Source organism: Bombina bombina, chromosome 8, assembly GCF_027579735.1.
Source record: "Bombina bombina isolate aBomBom1 chromosome 8, aBomBom1.pri, whole genome shotgun sequence".
NCBI classification, from domain to species: domain Eukaryota; kingdom Metazoa; phylum Chordata; class Amphibia; order Anura; family Bombinatoridae; genus Bombina; species Bombina bombina.
In genome coordinates, this window is record NC_069506.1 from 341,738,917 (window position 1) to 341,751,762 (window position 12,846).

Genomic DNA, 12,846 nt, shown 5'->3' on the forward strand with positions numbered 1-12,846 from the left:
TATTGAAGGGCACACCTGGGTGTGCAGGGCAAGGAAGTTGTGGGGGACCAGGATTAGGGGAGATGTCGCCAGCAGCTAGAATGAGCAAGAAGGAGAGTGACATGAGATGAGATGCGGATTTGCAGGAGTGATACTGTTCTTGTGATGAGTTGCAAGGGGGAGAGAGAGTTTTTTAGGAATGTGTGAAGTTCATGAATACAAAAGTAAGGTGAGGTTAAGAAAGATGGGCAAAAGAGAGGCTTGAAATGCAGATGATACAAAAAACAGGGAAAAAGGCAGGATTTGAATGTAGGGGCCCAATTCACATACCAAAACAGAGGTTTGAAATGCAGATGATGCAAAAAAACAGGGAAAAAGGCAGAATTTGAATGCAGGGACCCAATTCACATACCAAAACAGAGGCAAAAGAGAGGCTTGAAATGCAGATGATACCAAAAAACAGGGAAAAAGGCAGGATTTGAATGCAGGGACCCAATTCACATACCTGCAAGCAGAAGAGAGAGTAGGTTAACTCAGCATTCCTTAGCAGATGTCAATAGGCAATTTGTTAGTTAATAAACAGCAGTGTGGTGAGTATTGAGTATCAGTCTTCTATAATTCTTTGTGCCGCACGTATAAATGTTCACTTAAGAGATGATCTTACAATACTGCTATCTAAGCCTGCATTGCTAACCCTTTTTACTTTTACTAGAACCATTTTTGCTAATGGAAGTATGTTGTAAAAATGCATATATTTTAAATTAAAATGCATCCATGCAAATCTCAATTTATTTCCCTAACTGAAGAACATAGCAATGTGAAGTTTTCCTAAAGCACCTTCAAGTTTTGCGTAGTTGGTCTAGCGGAGTGTCAGGTTAGTGCATGAACACAAAAATTAGTCTATGGGGAAAGGGAGTTAGTGTGGCAGAATCCGAACTCCAGACGTTAGTGCACCTAAATCATTTGCTCACGCAGTAACTTTTCAATTCCAACTTTTATTACCAGCACTAACATAGGACCACTATTGACTTCCGGTGGGTGGAACTAACGGCTGGCAGCAAAGAAAGAGAGCTCCGCATCTTGAGCTCTGTTAATTCCCTATATTTCACTGCCAGTCACCTTCCCACATTACAGCCTTGTTGGGCATCTTCAAGCCTCAACTGGCCAAACTTTGTGAAGGGCGGAAAATCGCCCTTTCCCCCGGGAGGTATTGCTGCGCAACTCTGCCCGAAGCCACGCTGCTTGCGTGCGCAATATTGAAATAGGCTTTCTTAGCCCTGACATTAGGAGTGGCTTGGTCAGAGCCTGCAGGGGGACCGCATCCGCACCTGTGAGGAGACAAGAGAAACCGGGCGGCATACAGTACTCAGCTGCTTGGACTGAAGGGCCATATTTAGAGGCCGCTAAGCGTAACGCACAGGGAAACATCTGCTTGACAAGGGCCTCACACGCCATATACACAGCTATAAGAACTGCCATAACCCCACATTGCTCCCTAACGCACTGACAACAGGCGCCTTCTCCTTAGAGATCTCATATGGGGATTTTGCGGTACTGAACTTGGACCCCTACTCACACAAGGTGGGAGCAGGGGTTTAATGTGCTGAACTGGACCCCTACTTACCCACTCTTCAAACTATTGCACATTTACAGGGACTTTTATTGGGCACATTATCCCCTTTACAAAATAAGGTCTGGATCCTAGCCCCCCTCTATAGGTATAGGGGAGAAGAAGGGAAACAAATACATCTCTGGGACTGTTTTCAAAAGGACTCAAACAATTATTGATTTAACAGTGTAAAGAGGGGACAGGGAAAACTGTAAAATACTAACTACGTTTGGCTGTTCTGCTGGGAAAAACAACTTCCAACTGTGATAACACAGTCCTATACTGCCATCTAGTGGACTTCATAGTCTCTGCAGCTGAACTTCCTTATTATTGCAAGCTATTTAACAAAAAGTTTTGCATGAGGCTAGATCAGTATTTTTCACCTATTCCTAACCCACTGGCCAGAAAAATGGCCTCTAGAAACAAACACTTGGGCAAGAAAAAGATTGCAGCTGAGACGCAAGTAGACTCCCCGCCTTCCCCCAAGGCCCCAGACACTATTGTTGCAGACTCATCTTCCTTACTTCAGGAACTAAAATCCTTTTTCCTCCCAAAAATGGAGTCTCTACAGGCAGGTGTGGGTGCTCTCACCAGTGGGGTACACCAGTTCTCAACAAGAATCACGCAAGCAGAACAACGTATATCAGATGTGGAGGATAGGCAAGTGTCAACGTCCGCCTCTGTGAGGCAGCTTCTCCGCCAGAATCAAGAGCTACAGGAAAAGGTAGATGACCTCGAAAACCATAGCTGAAGAAATAATCTCTGTGTAGTAGGGGTCCCTGAGTCAATCAAAGGCAAGGACTTGCTAGAGTTCACAGCATTAACACTCCCTAAGATGCTGAAAATGAACCCAGATCATCTTCCTCTAGATGTGGAGTGGGCTCACCGCAAAGGCCTGGAAACAATCAACTCTCAACGTCATCAAGTAATCTTCAAATGCCTCAATTACCAAGAGAAACTAGCGCTGCTACAGGCATATCGAGCCCACACAGGAGACCTGGCTTTTGACGGAAAAAAGCTTCTAATCTTCCAAGATTTCTCCGCGGAGGTGACCAAGCTCCGTAGGGACTTTGCCTCTCTGTGTTCCTGCCTCTACAAGGAGGGGAGACAAGCCTCTCTGTTGTAGCCTGCTAAGTTAAGATTGCAAACACCAGTTGGAGCTAAGTTCTTTCGCACTCCCAAGGAACTGCAAACATATTTAGATGCAGAGGGTCAGGGCGACATCCGTTAATCAAAGAGGGACAGGTTTATTGCTGTTCATTATGGGTTCATTGTTCATTGACAGGTTCATTATGGAGAGATTAATGCTACAAAGATTCTCCTGCATTAAGAGAACTTTCTGGACTGCCTCCTGGTTTGATGGGCTACTCTAGTGGCCCCTCTACATTTGGACACTTACTCTGGTAACTGTATCACCTAAATACACGGTTTCCTCTATTCTCCTTTGCTTGGGGAGCAGAGAGATGAGGGATAACACAGTTGTTCCCATTGTTACTGCATTGTTTTGTATTCCAGATTGTACTTTGCTGTTATTTATTTTTACAGAGTTCTTACTACCTTATCTTTTTATAAGGTTGTGGCCACTGCCCGTTGCCTTAGTTTTTTAGGCCACTCTCACTAAACTGTATTCTACAGGTCTCCTCTTATTGCCCTTTGCCTGTTTAGCTATTTTGCCACTGTATCTTTTAGACCAGCCCAAGTGGCTGACCCCCACCCTAGACCTCAGTTTTTTTCTATTATTAGCCGGAGGGAGATGAGGTCCCCCCCTCCAGATTGTGTTTAGACATCAATTAGACACCATTTTAACAATAGTCCTAGCGAACGGACGCTCCTCACTAAAGCCAAAACGTAACACGTTATTGCAATCCCTTCTTTATATTAAAATGAAATCTTACATTGTCGCAGCTTTGTCTTGTCTTGTGGGGTGTGCCTTAATGCTATATGGTTGCTTTGGGGGCAAGCTCAACTATTTTCTCAGACACATTTACCTACTGACTACACTTTCGGACGCTAGGGGTCGAATGCCGCTGCTCCCTGTGACTGATAGCTTTAGACCTGACATGAAGGTCCCCCATAGACTGGAAACACTTGCATACTTGGTGATTGCTCTAAGTCAGTTACTGACTATACCCATGTTGTTGAATGCTTCTGATGTCTTATCCTTTCTATCCACAGACCTGATACAGAAACTTGCCCCTGCTCTTCCACTGGTTTTAATCTCAGACACTGCTATTAGTCTACACACGACTAGACTGACCCGCCAGACTAACTACCTGATACCAGAGCCCCTCCCTTCCCCTTTCCTTGGCTCTGCAGACTCCTTCTCTTTGCCCTCCAACACACTCAAGTTTGACCATGCTACTAATAACTCTTTGCAACCAAAACCACTATTATACCGGTTGTTGTTAGCTATTAACATGTTCTGTGTTCACAATCAATCGTTACAGATGTATATGTGTGATATACTGATGCTTGTATATTCTTCCTTTCTGCAGAAACCATACCTTTGCTCCAGGGGGAATTCATGTCATGGAACACCACATCCATGTCCTGCGCCCTGGCCTACTTACTCTCCCTCTTCCCTTCCAACTGTGAGTACCTTACCCTGGCACAATTTCTTTTCACTACATACATCACAGCTATACTTTTCACATCAGACCACTTTATGAGCGAGACCCTGCATCCCCCTCCTCGAATAGCGTATTTTCTACCCTGCACGTCTCATAAATAATTGCTCCTTTAGCAATTGACACCCAACTTTCCCTACGTTATGGCACTGCGGTGTAACATAGTCTCATGGAATGTTGGAGGTATTACCTCCCCTGCAAAGCGCAGCAGAATCCTACACTTTTTAAATTCAGTACCGGCTGACATAGTGTTTTTTCAGGAAACTCACTTGACCCAAGAGGAACATGCCAAGCTTAGAGTTAGATGGGTAGGGCAAGTCTTGAATACACCAACAGAGGGTAGGAAACGGGGAGTAGCGATACTGGTACGGAAGTGGCTTCCATTTACAGACACCCCTATAGATGCCAAGGGCCGTTTAATTATTACAAACCTCCTTATAGCCTCCAAGTCATACCTACTTTTCAATGTCTACTGACCAAACGCCCTCTCCCCCCAGTTCTGGCATAACCTACAGACACGCAGTTGTCACCACTTGACAGATTCATAGAACCCTCACTTTCTCAGGCTTATTGTCCCAACTCCCAGCGGCAATGAAGTGAAACCAAATTGGCCTCAGGTTTCAGGGAGGGTCTGGGATTAGTGGATCTCTGGAGACTATGCAATCCGAAAGACAGAAACTACACATGTATGTCCAAATGCATCATACCTTGTCCAGGATTGATTACTTCTTAACGTCCCCTGGCCTCACACCCCTTATTCTCCTCAGCACAATACATCCCATCACTATCTCAGATCATGCACCAATCTCCCTGTTGCTCACTCACAATCCAGCAGATAGTACGCGCAGAGCATGGAGATTCCCCTCTTACCTTTACAACAATGCTGACTTTCATCAGCAATTACTTTCTTACTGGCTTGACTATACTGTGGGTAATGCACAGCATCTACACAATCCTGATCTCTTTTGGCATGCATCAAAAGCTGTACTGAGAGGTAGGATCACAGCATACATTGGCCAAACATACAACTACTCCAAAAACTTTCGGAAGCATACAATAATTATCTGAGTCACCCCAGACTCGACAACCCTATTATAACCTGAAACAAGAAAGGACATATACAAATGGTAGACAACACATACGCAGCACATCGGCAGGGCAGGTTCTACAGGTATGGGAACAAAGCTGGTAAGCTGATGGCGATCATGGTCAGAACCATTGCACCTAATTCTACCATCCCAGCTATTATGTCAGAGGGGGGTTTGAGTTCAGACACTCCTACAATCAAGAAGGAGTTTGTGTCTTTCTACACAAAGCTATATGCCAAACAAGATATCTCAAAACCTTACAAGCACTCTTTCTGGAACAATGTAGCCATCCCTATATTAATGCAGGATCAGAATCCTCCCTTAATGCCCCCATTCACGTGCAAGGAGTAGTGAATGCCATTAAACATGCCAAACTGGGCAAAGCGGCGGGACCTGATGGTCTCCCTGCAGAGCACTACAAACTTTTATGCACTGAAATAGCACCCACACTAGCGATATTATTCTCTGAATACCTCTCAGGCCACTCAATGCCCGACCCCAGATTCACAGATGCCTGCATTTGTGTCATACCGAAACCGGATAGGGATCCTGCTCTGCCCTCGTCTTACAGGCCCATCTCGCTATTAAACGGAGACTATAAACTGTTTACAAAAGTCTTAGCTGATAGACTAGCAGGGGTTCTCCCATCGTTGGTGCACCAGGATCAGACTGGGTTTGTTAAGCAGCGCTCCTCAGTTGTTAATTTGCGGAAAACGCTTGCAGTTATTTCACATTATCACCATGCTCGCAGCAGCCCATCCAATTGTCCCTTGGCAGACACATGCTTGCTCTCTGTCGATGCCGAAAAGGCATTCGACAGGGTGGAGTGGGATCACTTGTATATTTCACTCCTGAAATTTGCTATCACGGGCCACTTCTTTGACACAACTACTCTATTCCATGCCCTCAGCATCCTTAATCGTCAATAATGGTCTATCCTCCCCCTTCAGGCTAGAGAGAGGAATGAGGCAGGGCTTCCCACTGTCCCCTCTATTATTCAACCTGACCATCGAGCCGCTAGCATGCTAAATAAGTCAACATTGTGCTGGCCTTCAGATCCATACACAAACACTGCACCTTTCCCTATTCACGGACGACCTGTTGTTGTACATTGGCGAGCCTGCAATAAATGTTCCAAAACTACTAGATATCTTGGCACGATTTGGAAGATTTACTGGATACAAAATAAATGCAGACAAGTCGGAGGTGACGTGGCTCCAAAACAAAAATGGCACGAACCTCTCTGATACCACTCTTAAAATAATGTCTGACTCTTACATATTGACCCCACATGTATTTACCACCTTAATATACCTAAATTTGTCTGGCAGATAGTGCCCCCCTTACCCCCCCCCCACTCGCATATTTAGACTATACATGATTCAAACCATGATCCACCATTTACTATCCATGTGTTTGTGCCTGGAGGTCTACAACCCCCCGCCGAGCAGAAGATCCTATTGGTGTGGTTCTTGTTAGGACGCTATGCTATGTTATGATGTTTATGTTTTTGTTATTTATGTTTTTATGTAGTTTTTAAAAAAAAAAGATAAAACCAGATTTGCATCTAGGTGTGGAGATGGCCTACTTTTGGCGACACTCCTCTGCCCTGCGAGGTAGGAGATGCGTCGCATCCACTGTACTTTTATATGTGAACATGCTATTTCTGTAAATGTTTCTTCCATGCCATCATGTACCTGGACTCAAAATAAAAGTTTAAAAAAAACATAGGACCACTATTGATTGCAGTTAGCGCTCAACAGGGACAAAAATGTTTTGCTCCACTTGTAATCTAGGCCTATGGGGCCAATTTATTAATGTCTGGCAGACATGATCCGCCGTAGCAGATCATGTCCGCCAGACATCGCTGAATGCATACGCTGTCGGCATTTAACATTGCACAAGGAGTTCTTGTGAACTGCTTGTGCAATGCCGTCCCTTGCAGATTTCCGGCCAATTGGCCACTAGCAGGGGGTGTCAATCAACCCGATCGTACATGATCAGACGGATTGATGTCCTCAGCCTCAGAGGAGGTGTACGAGTTAAGGAGCAGTGGCTGCTTTTTAACTCTTGTTTCCGGCGAGCCTGAATGCTTGTGCGGAAACACATGTATTTCGACCAATACGGAGCATAATAAATCGATCCCTATGTGTTTAACCCCTTTGCAGGGTCAGTAAATTTACACAATCCAATGAATTAGATAATGTATTTATTCCACTAGAATGGCTCTTTAAACAGACATAAAAGTCAACATCTGATAGAGCCATTAAAAAAAAATCCAATCTTCAAATCTAGTTCTCTTATCAAATTATTTTTTCTCCTGGAATTCTTTATTGGAGAGCATACCTAGGTAGTATCAGAAGTGTCTTGCACATTATATGACAGCAGTGTTGGGAAATATGTTTGCAACAATGGTAGCTTTTTTACACACTTGTACTGATGTTTTTCACCAAATGATTTAACCTAAATCTGTACACTCTTTACTCAAACCACCTACAGCCAGAATACAGTTTAAATACTATTCTGACCCTTATTATTTGGCTTATTAGATTTCCCATCACTTCTTTGTTTGTTAAGATCGTTTTGGAAAACACAATACACCTCTAGGCACTGTAAGCTTTTTTTCTTGCATACAGTGGGGCAAAAAAGTATTTAGTCAGCCACCAATTGTGCAAGTTCTCCGACTTAAGAAGATGAGAGAGGCCTATAATTTTCATCATAGGTATACCTCAACTATGAGAGACAAAATGTGGAAACAAATCCAGACAATAACATTGTCTGATTTGGAAAGAATTTATTTGCAAATTATGGTGGAAAATAAGTATTTGGTCAATATCAAAAGTTCATCTCACTACTTTGTTATATATCCTTTGTTGGCAATGACAGAGGTCAAACGTTTTCTGTAAGTCTTCACAAGGTTGTCACACACTGTTGCTGGTATGTTGGCCCATTCTTGCATGCAGATCTCTTCTAGAGCAGTGATGTTTTGGGGCTGTCGCTGGGCAACACGGACTTTCAACTCCCTCCAAAGGTTTTCTATGGGGTTGAGATCTGGAGACTGGCTAGGCCACTCCAGGACCTTGAAATGCTTCTTACAAAGCCACTACTTCATTGCCCGGGCGGTGTGTTTGGGATCATTGTCATGCTGAAAGACCCAGCCACGTTTCATCTGCAATGCCCTTGCTGATGGAAGGAGGTTTGCACTCAAAATCTCACGATACATGGCCCCATTCATTCTTTCATGTACACGGATCAGTCGTCCTGTTCCCTTTGCAGAGAAACAGCCCCAAAGCATGATGTTGCCACCCCCATGCTTGACAGTAGGTATAGTGTTCTTTGGTTGCAACTCAGCATTCTCTCTCCTCCAAACACGACGAGTTGTGTTTCTACCAAACAGTTCTACTTTGGTTTCATCTGACCATATGACATTCTCCCAATCCGCTTCTGGATCATCCAAATGCTCTCTAGCATACTTCAGACGGGCCCGGACATGTACTGGCTTAAGCAGGGGGACACGTCTGGCACTGCAGGATCTGAGTCCCTGGCGGCGCTGCCATATCTTGATTATGAAAAAAGCGTTTTTTAGGTATCTATTCTGCGCATATTTATATTATATAATGTTTCTGTGCATTTTTTTGCCCTATGTTGGTAATTTAAGATTGCAAAAATCAATATATATATATATATATATATATATATATATATATAGAAAAAATTAGATATTCAATGCAGAGTTTGTAAACTGCAAATACAGTCCCCAATCTTCTAGTATATAGGGCCCAAGCTCGGGAGTCCCAAAGTGACAACTCCTGAAAACGAGAACAGAAAACAGTTTGTGCTGGCACTAACTAGGGATGCAGTCTGATACAGGAAGGGGAAATACACAATCTCTCACCACGTACTGACCCGATAGGCACCGCCACTGCCGCACCTCAGGAAGACTGGTGAGCTTGATTCTCACAACCTTCTGCGACTTGCGTGAACTTGAACCGCATCCAATTCATCCATGCAACCAGGACACCAGGCTCAGCATGTCCAGCACGTCTATGACGTGTATACTACCGCTAAGCCAATGCTAGAGGGGAACTCAGGTAAATGAGTAGACAGGGGAACTCCAAGGGTGCAGACTCCGCTTGTTCAAAGGTATAGACTTACTTTGAAGGGATAATCGAAAATGCAATGAAGAAAAACGAAGCAATAAATGCCTTAGATTAAAAAGTCCAAATTTTAATGGTCAAGGTTAAAAGTTTTGACAGAATTCAGTAAAGGAAGTCTGACATGTTTCGGCCAATGGCCTTACTCATAGATGCAGACAAGACCGAAGTCCTCCTCCTCGGTCCTACCACATCTGCTTGGAATAACTCCTGGTGGCCCACAGCCCTCGGACACTCTCCAACCCCCACCTACCATGCACGAAATCTAGGCATCATCCTGGACTCATCACTCTCCATGGACCGGCAAATCAACGCCGTCTCTTCTGCATGCTTCCACACACTTCACCTGCTGTGAAAGATCTTCAAATGGATCCCAACCGAGACCAGGAAGACTGTTACTCATGGCCTCGTCAGCAGCCGACTGGACTATGGTAACGCACTCTACACTGGCACCACCATCAAGTTCCAAAAGAGACTGCAGCGCATCCAGAAGTCCTTGGCCAGACTAATCCTTGACATCCCTCGTCAATGCCACATCACCAAATACCTGCGGGACCTGCAATGACTCCCCATCAACAAAAGAATAACCTTCAAGCTTCTCACCCACGCATTCAAGGCCCTCCACAACATCGGTCCCGAATACTTGAACCACTGCGTTACCTTCTACACCCCTGCCAGACAACTTCGATCGGCCGACCAAGCCCTCGCGGTCATCCCCCGCATCAGGAAAACCACAGCGGGAGGAAGATCCTTCTCTCACCTGGCTGCCAAGACTTGGAACACCCTCCCGCTGCACCTTAGACAAGCTACCGCCCTAACTAAGTTCAGAAAGGACCTCAAGACCTGGCTCTTCTACTGAACTGCAATCCTCAGTGTCTTATGACCCTTACGGGTGAATAGCCAAGCTTTACAAGAACCCAATAGATAGAATAGATAGATAGACATTAATTCCACAAAAAGGACCGTCAATATTTAAAAGCAGTACTGAAATCCTATTGGAAACTCTTAATTGCAATCATCATATAAAAGCTGTGATTGTATACACTTGTTGATATGCTCGATGTATATGTTAACCCAATTATTCAAATCAAAACAAAAAATGTCAATTCAAAATTTTCAACATTTATTATAATACACATTAGAATACAACTAAAAAATGGTATGGTTAATTTAAACCAAAAAATGACAATTATTATCATCTAACATATTCTAAAGTAATCAGAACAATTCCTTTCTTTCTTTTCCAAGCTAAACAAACATTACATGCATTAAAGTATTTGCACACTAAGTTAGTGGATACGATGAGGCCTAGTTATCAAGCCGTCAACCTCAAATACGCTGGAATTCTGCAGCGTATTTGTGGCGAGGCTGATTCGCCTTAGTTATCAAACCCTACACACCGGCAAAAGTAGATTTTAGTGACGTAAGCTTTGATCCGCCGGACTCAGTCCAACACAGAACGTTTCTTACGTCACTCCAGATGTTCCGCACACAAGTTCGGCACAATCTGACTACTTTTGCTAGTTATCAAAAAACTAGCAGGTACGCTCGGCACTTTTCCGGCCCAGCGTACCTGGTTTTCAATCCACCGCCCTGGAGGTGGTGGATCCCATAGGAATCAATGGGAGTCTGACCATAGCGAAAGTTCATGTTCGCCGCTGCCAGATATCCAATTGATTCCTATGGGAGCTGTCTACACCTAACACCCTAACATGTACCCCGAGTCTAAACACCCCTAATCTGTCCCCCCCCTACACTGCCGCAACTAAATAAATGTATTACCCCCTAAACCGCCGCTCCTGGACCCCGCCACAACTATAATAAACTTATTAACCCCTAAACCGCCGCTCCCGAACCCCGCTGCCACCTATATTAAACGTATTAACCCCTAATCTGCCCCCCCTACACTGTTGCCACCTATAATAAATTTAATAACCCCTATCCTGCCCCTCCCTACACCGCCGCAACTATAATAAAATTATTAACCCCTAAACCTAAGTCTAACACCCCCCTAACTTAAATATTAATTAAATACATCTAAATATTATAACTCTTATTACCTAAATTATTCCTATTTAAAACTAAATACTTACCTTTAAAATAAACCCTAATATAGCTACAATATAAATAATAATTATATTGTACTATCTTAGGATTTATTTTTATTTTACAGGCAAATATCAATTTATTTTAACTAGGTACAATAGCTATAAAATATTTATTAACTATTTAATAGCTATCTAGTTAAAATAAAGAGAAATTTACCTGAAAAATAAAAACTAACCTAAGTTACAATTACACCTAACACTACACTATCATTAAATAAATTATTCCTATTTAAAACTAAATACTTACCTGTAAAATAAACCCTAAGATAGCTACAATATAACTAATAGTTACATTGTAGCTATTTTAGGATTTATATTTATTTTACAGGCAACTTTGTATTTATTTTAGCTAGTTAGAATAGTTATTAAATAGTTATTAACTATTTAATAACTACCTAGCTAAAAGAAATACAAAATTACCTGTAAAATAAATATAAATCCTAAAATAGCTACAATGTAACTATTAGTTATATTGTAGCTATCTTAGGGTTTATTTTTATTTTATTCAGCCAATAGAATGCGAGCTCAATCTGATGCCCTGCAAAAGGCCCTTTTAAGGGCTGGAAAGGTAATAGAGCTGGTAACTTTTTAATGTAGAATAGGGTAGGGCATTTTTTTATTTTGGGGGGCTTTGTTATTTTATTAGGGGGCTTAGATTAGGTGTAAGTAGCTTAAAATTGTTTTAATATTTTTTAAATGTTTGTAACTTATTTTTTTTATTTTTTGCAAATTAGTTTTTTTTATTTTTTTGTACTTTAGTTAGTTTATTTAATTGTATTTAATTGTAGTTATTTGTAGGTAATTTATTTTATTAATTTAATGATAGTGTAGTGTTAGGTTTAATTGTAACTTAGCTTAGGATTTATTTTACAGGTAATTTTGTATTTCTTTTAGCTAGGTGGTTATTAAATAGTTAATAACTATTTAATAACTATTCTAACTAGCTAAAATAAATACAAAGTTGCCTGTAAAATAAATATAAATCCTAAAATAGCTACAATATAATTATTAATTACATTATAGCTATCTTAGGGTTTATTTTACAGTTAAGTATTTAGTTTTAAATAAGAATAATTTATTTAATGATAGTGTAGTGTTAGGTGTAATTGTAACTTAGGTTAGTTTTTATTTTACAGGTAAATTTGTCTTTATTTTATCTAGGTAGCTATTAAATAGTTAATAACTATTTAATAGCTATTGTACCTAGATAAAATAAATTTAAATTTGCCTGTAAAATAAAAATAAATCCTAAAATAGCTACAATATAATTATTAGTTATAT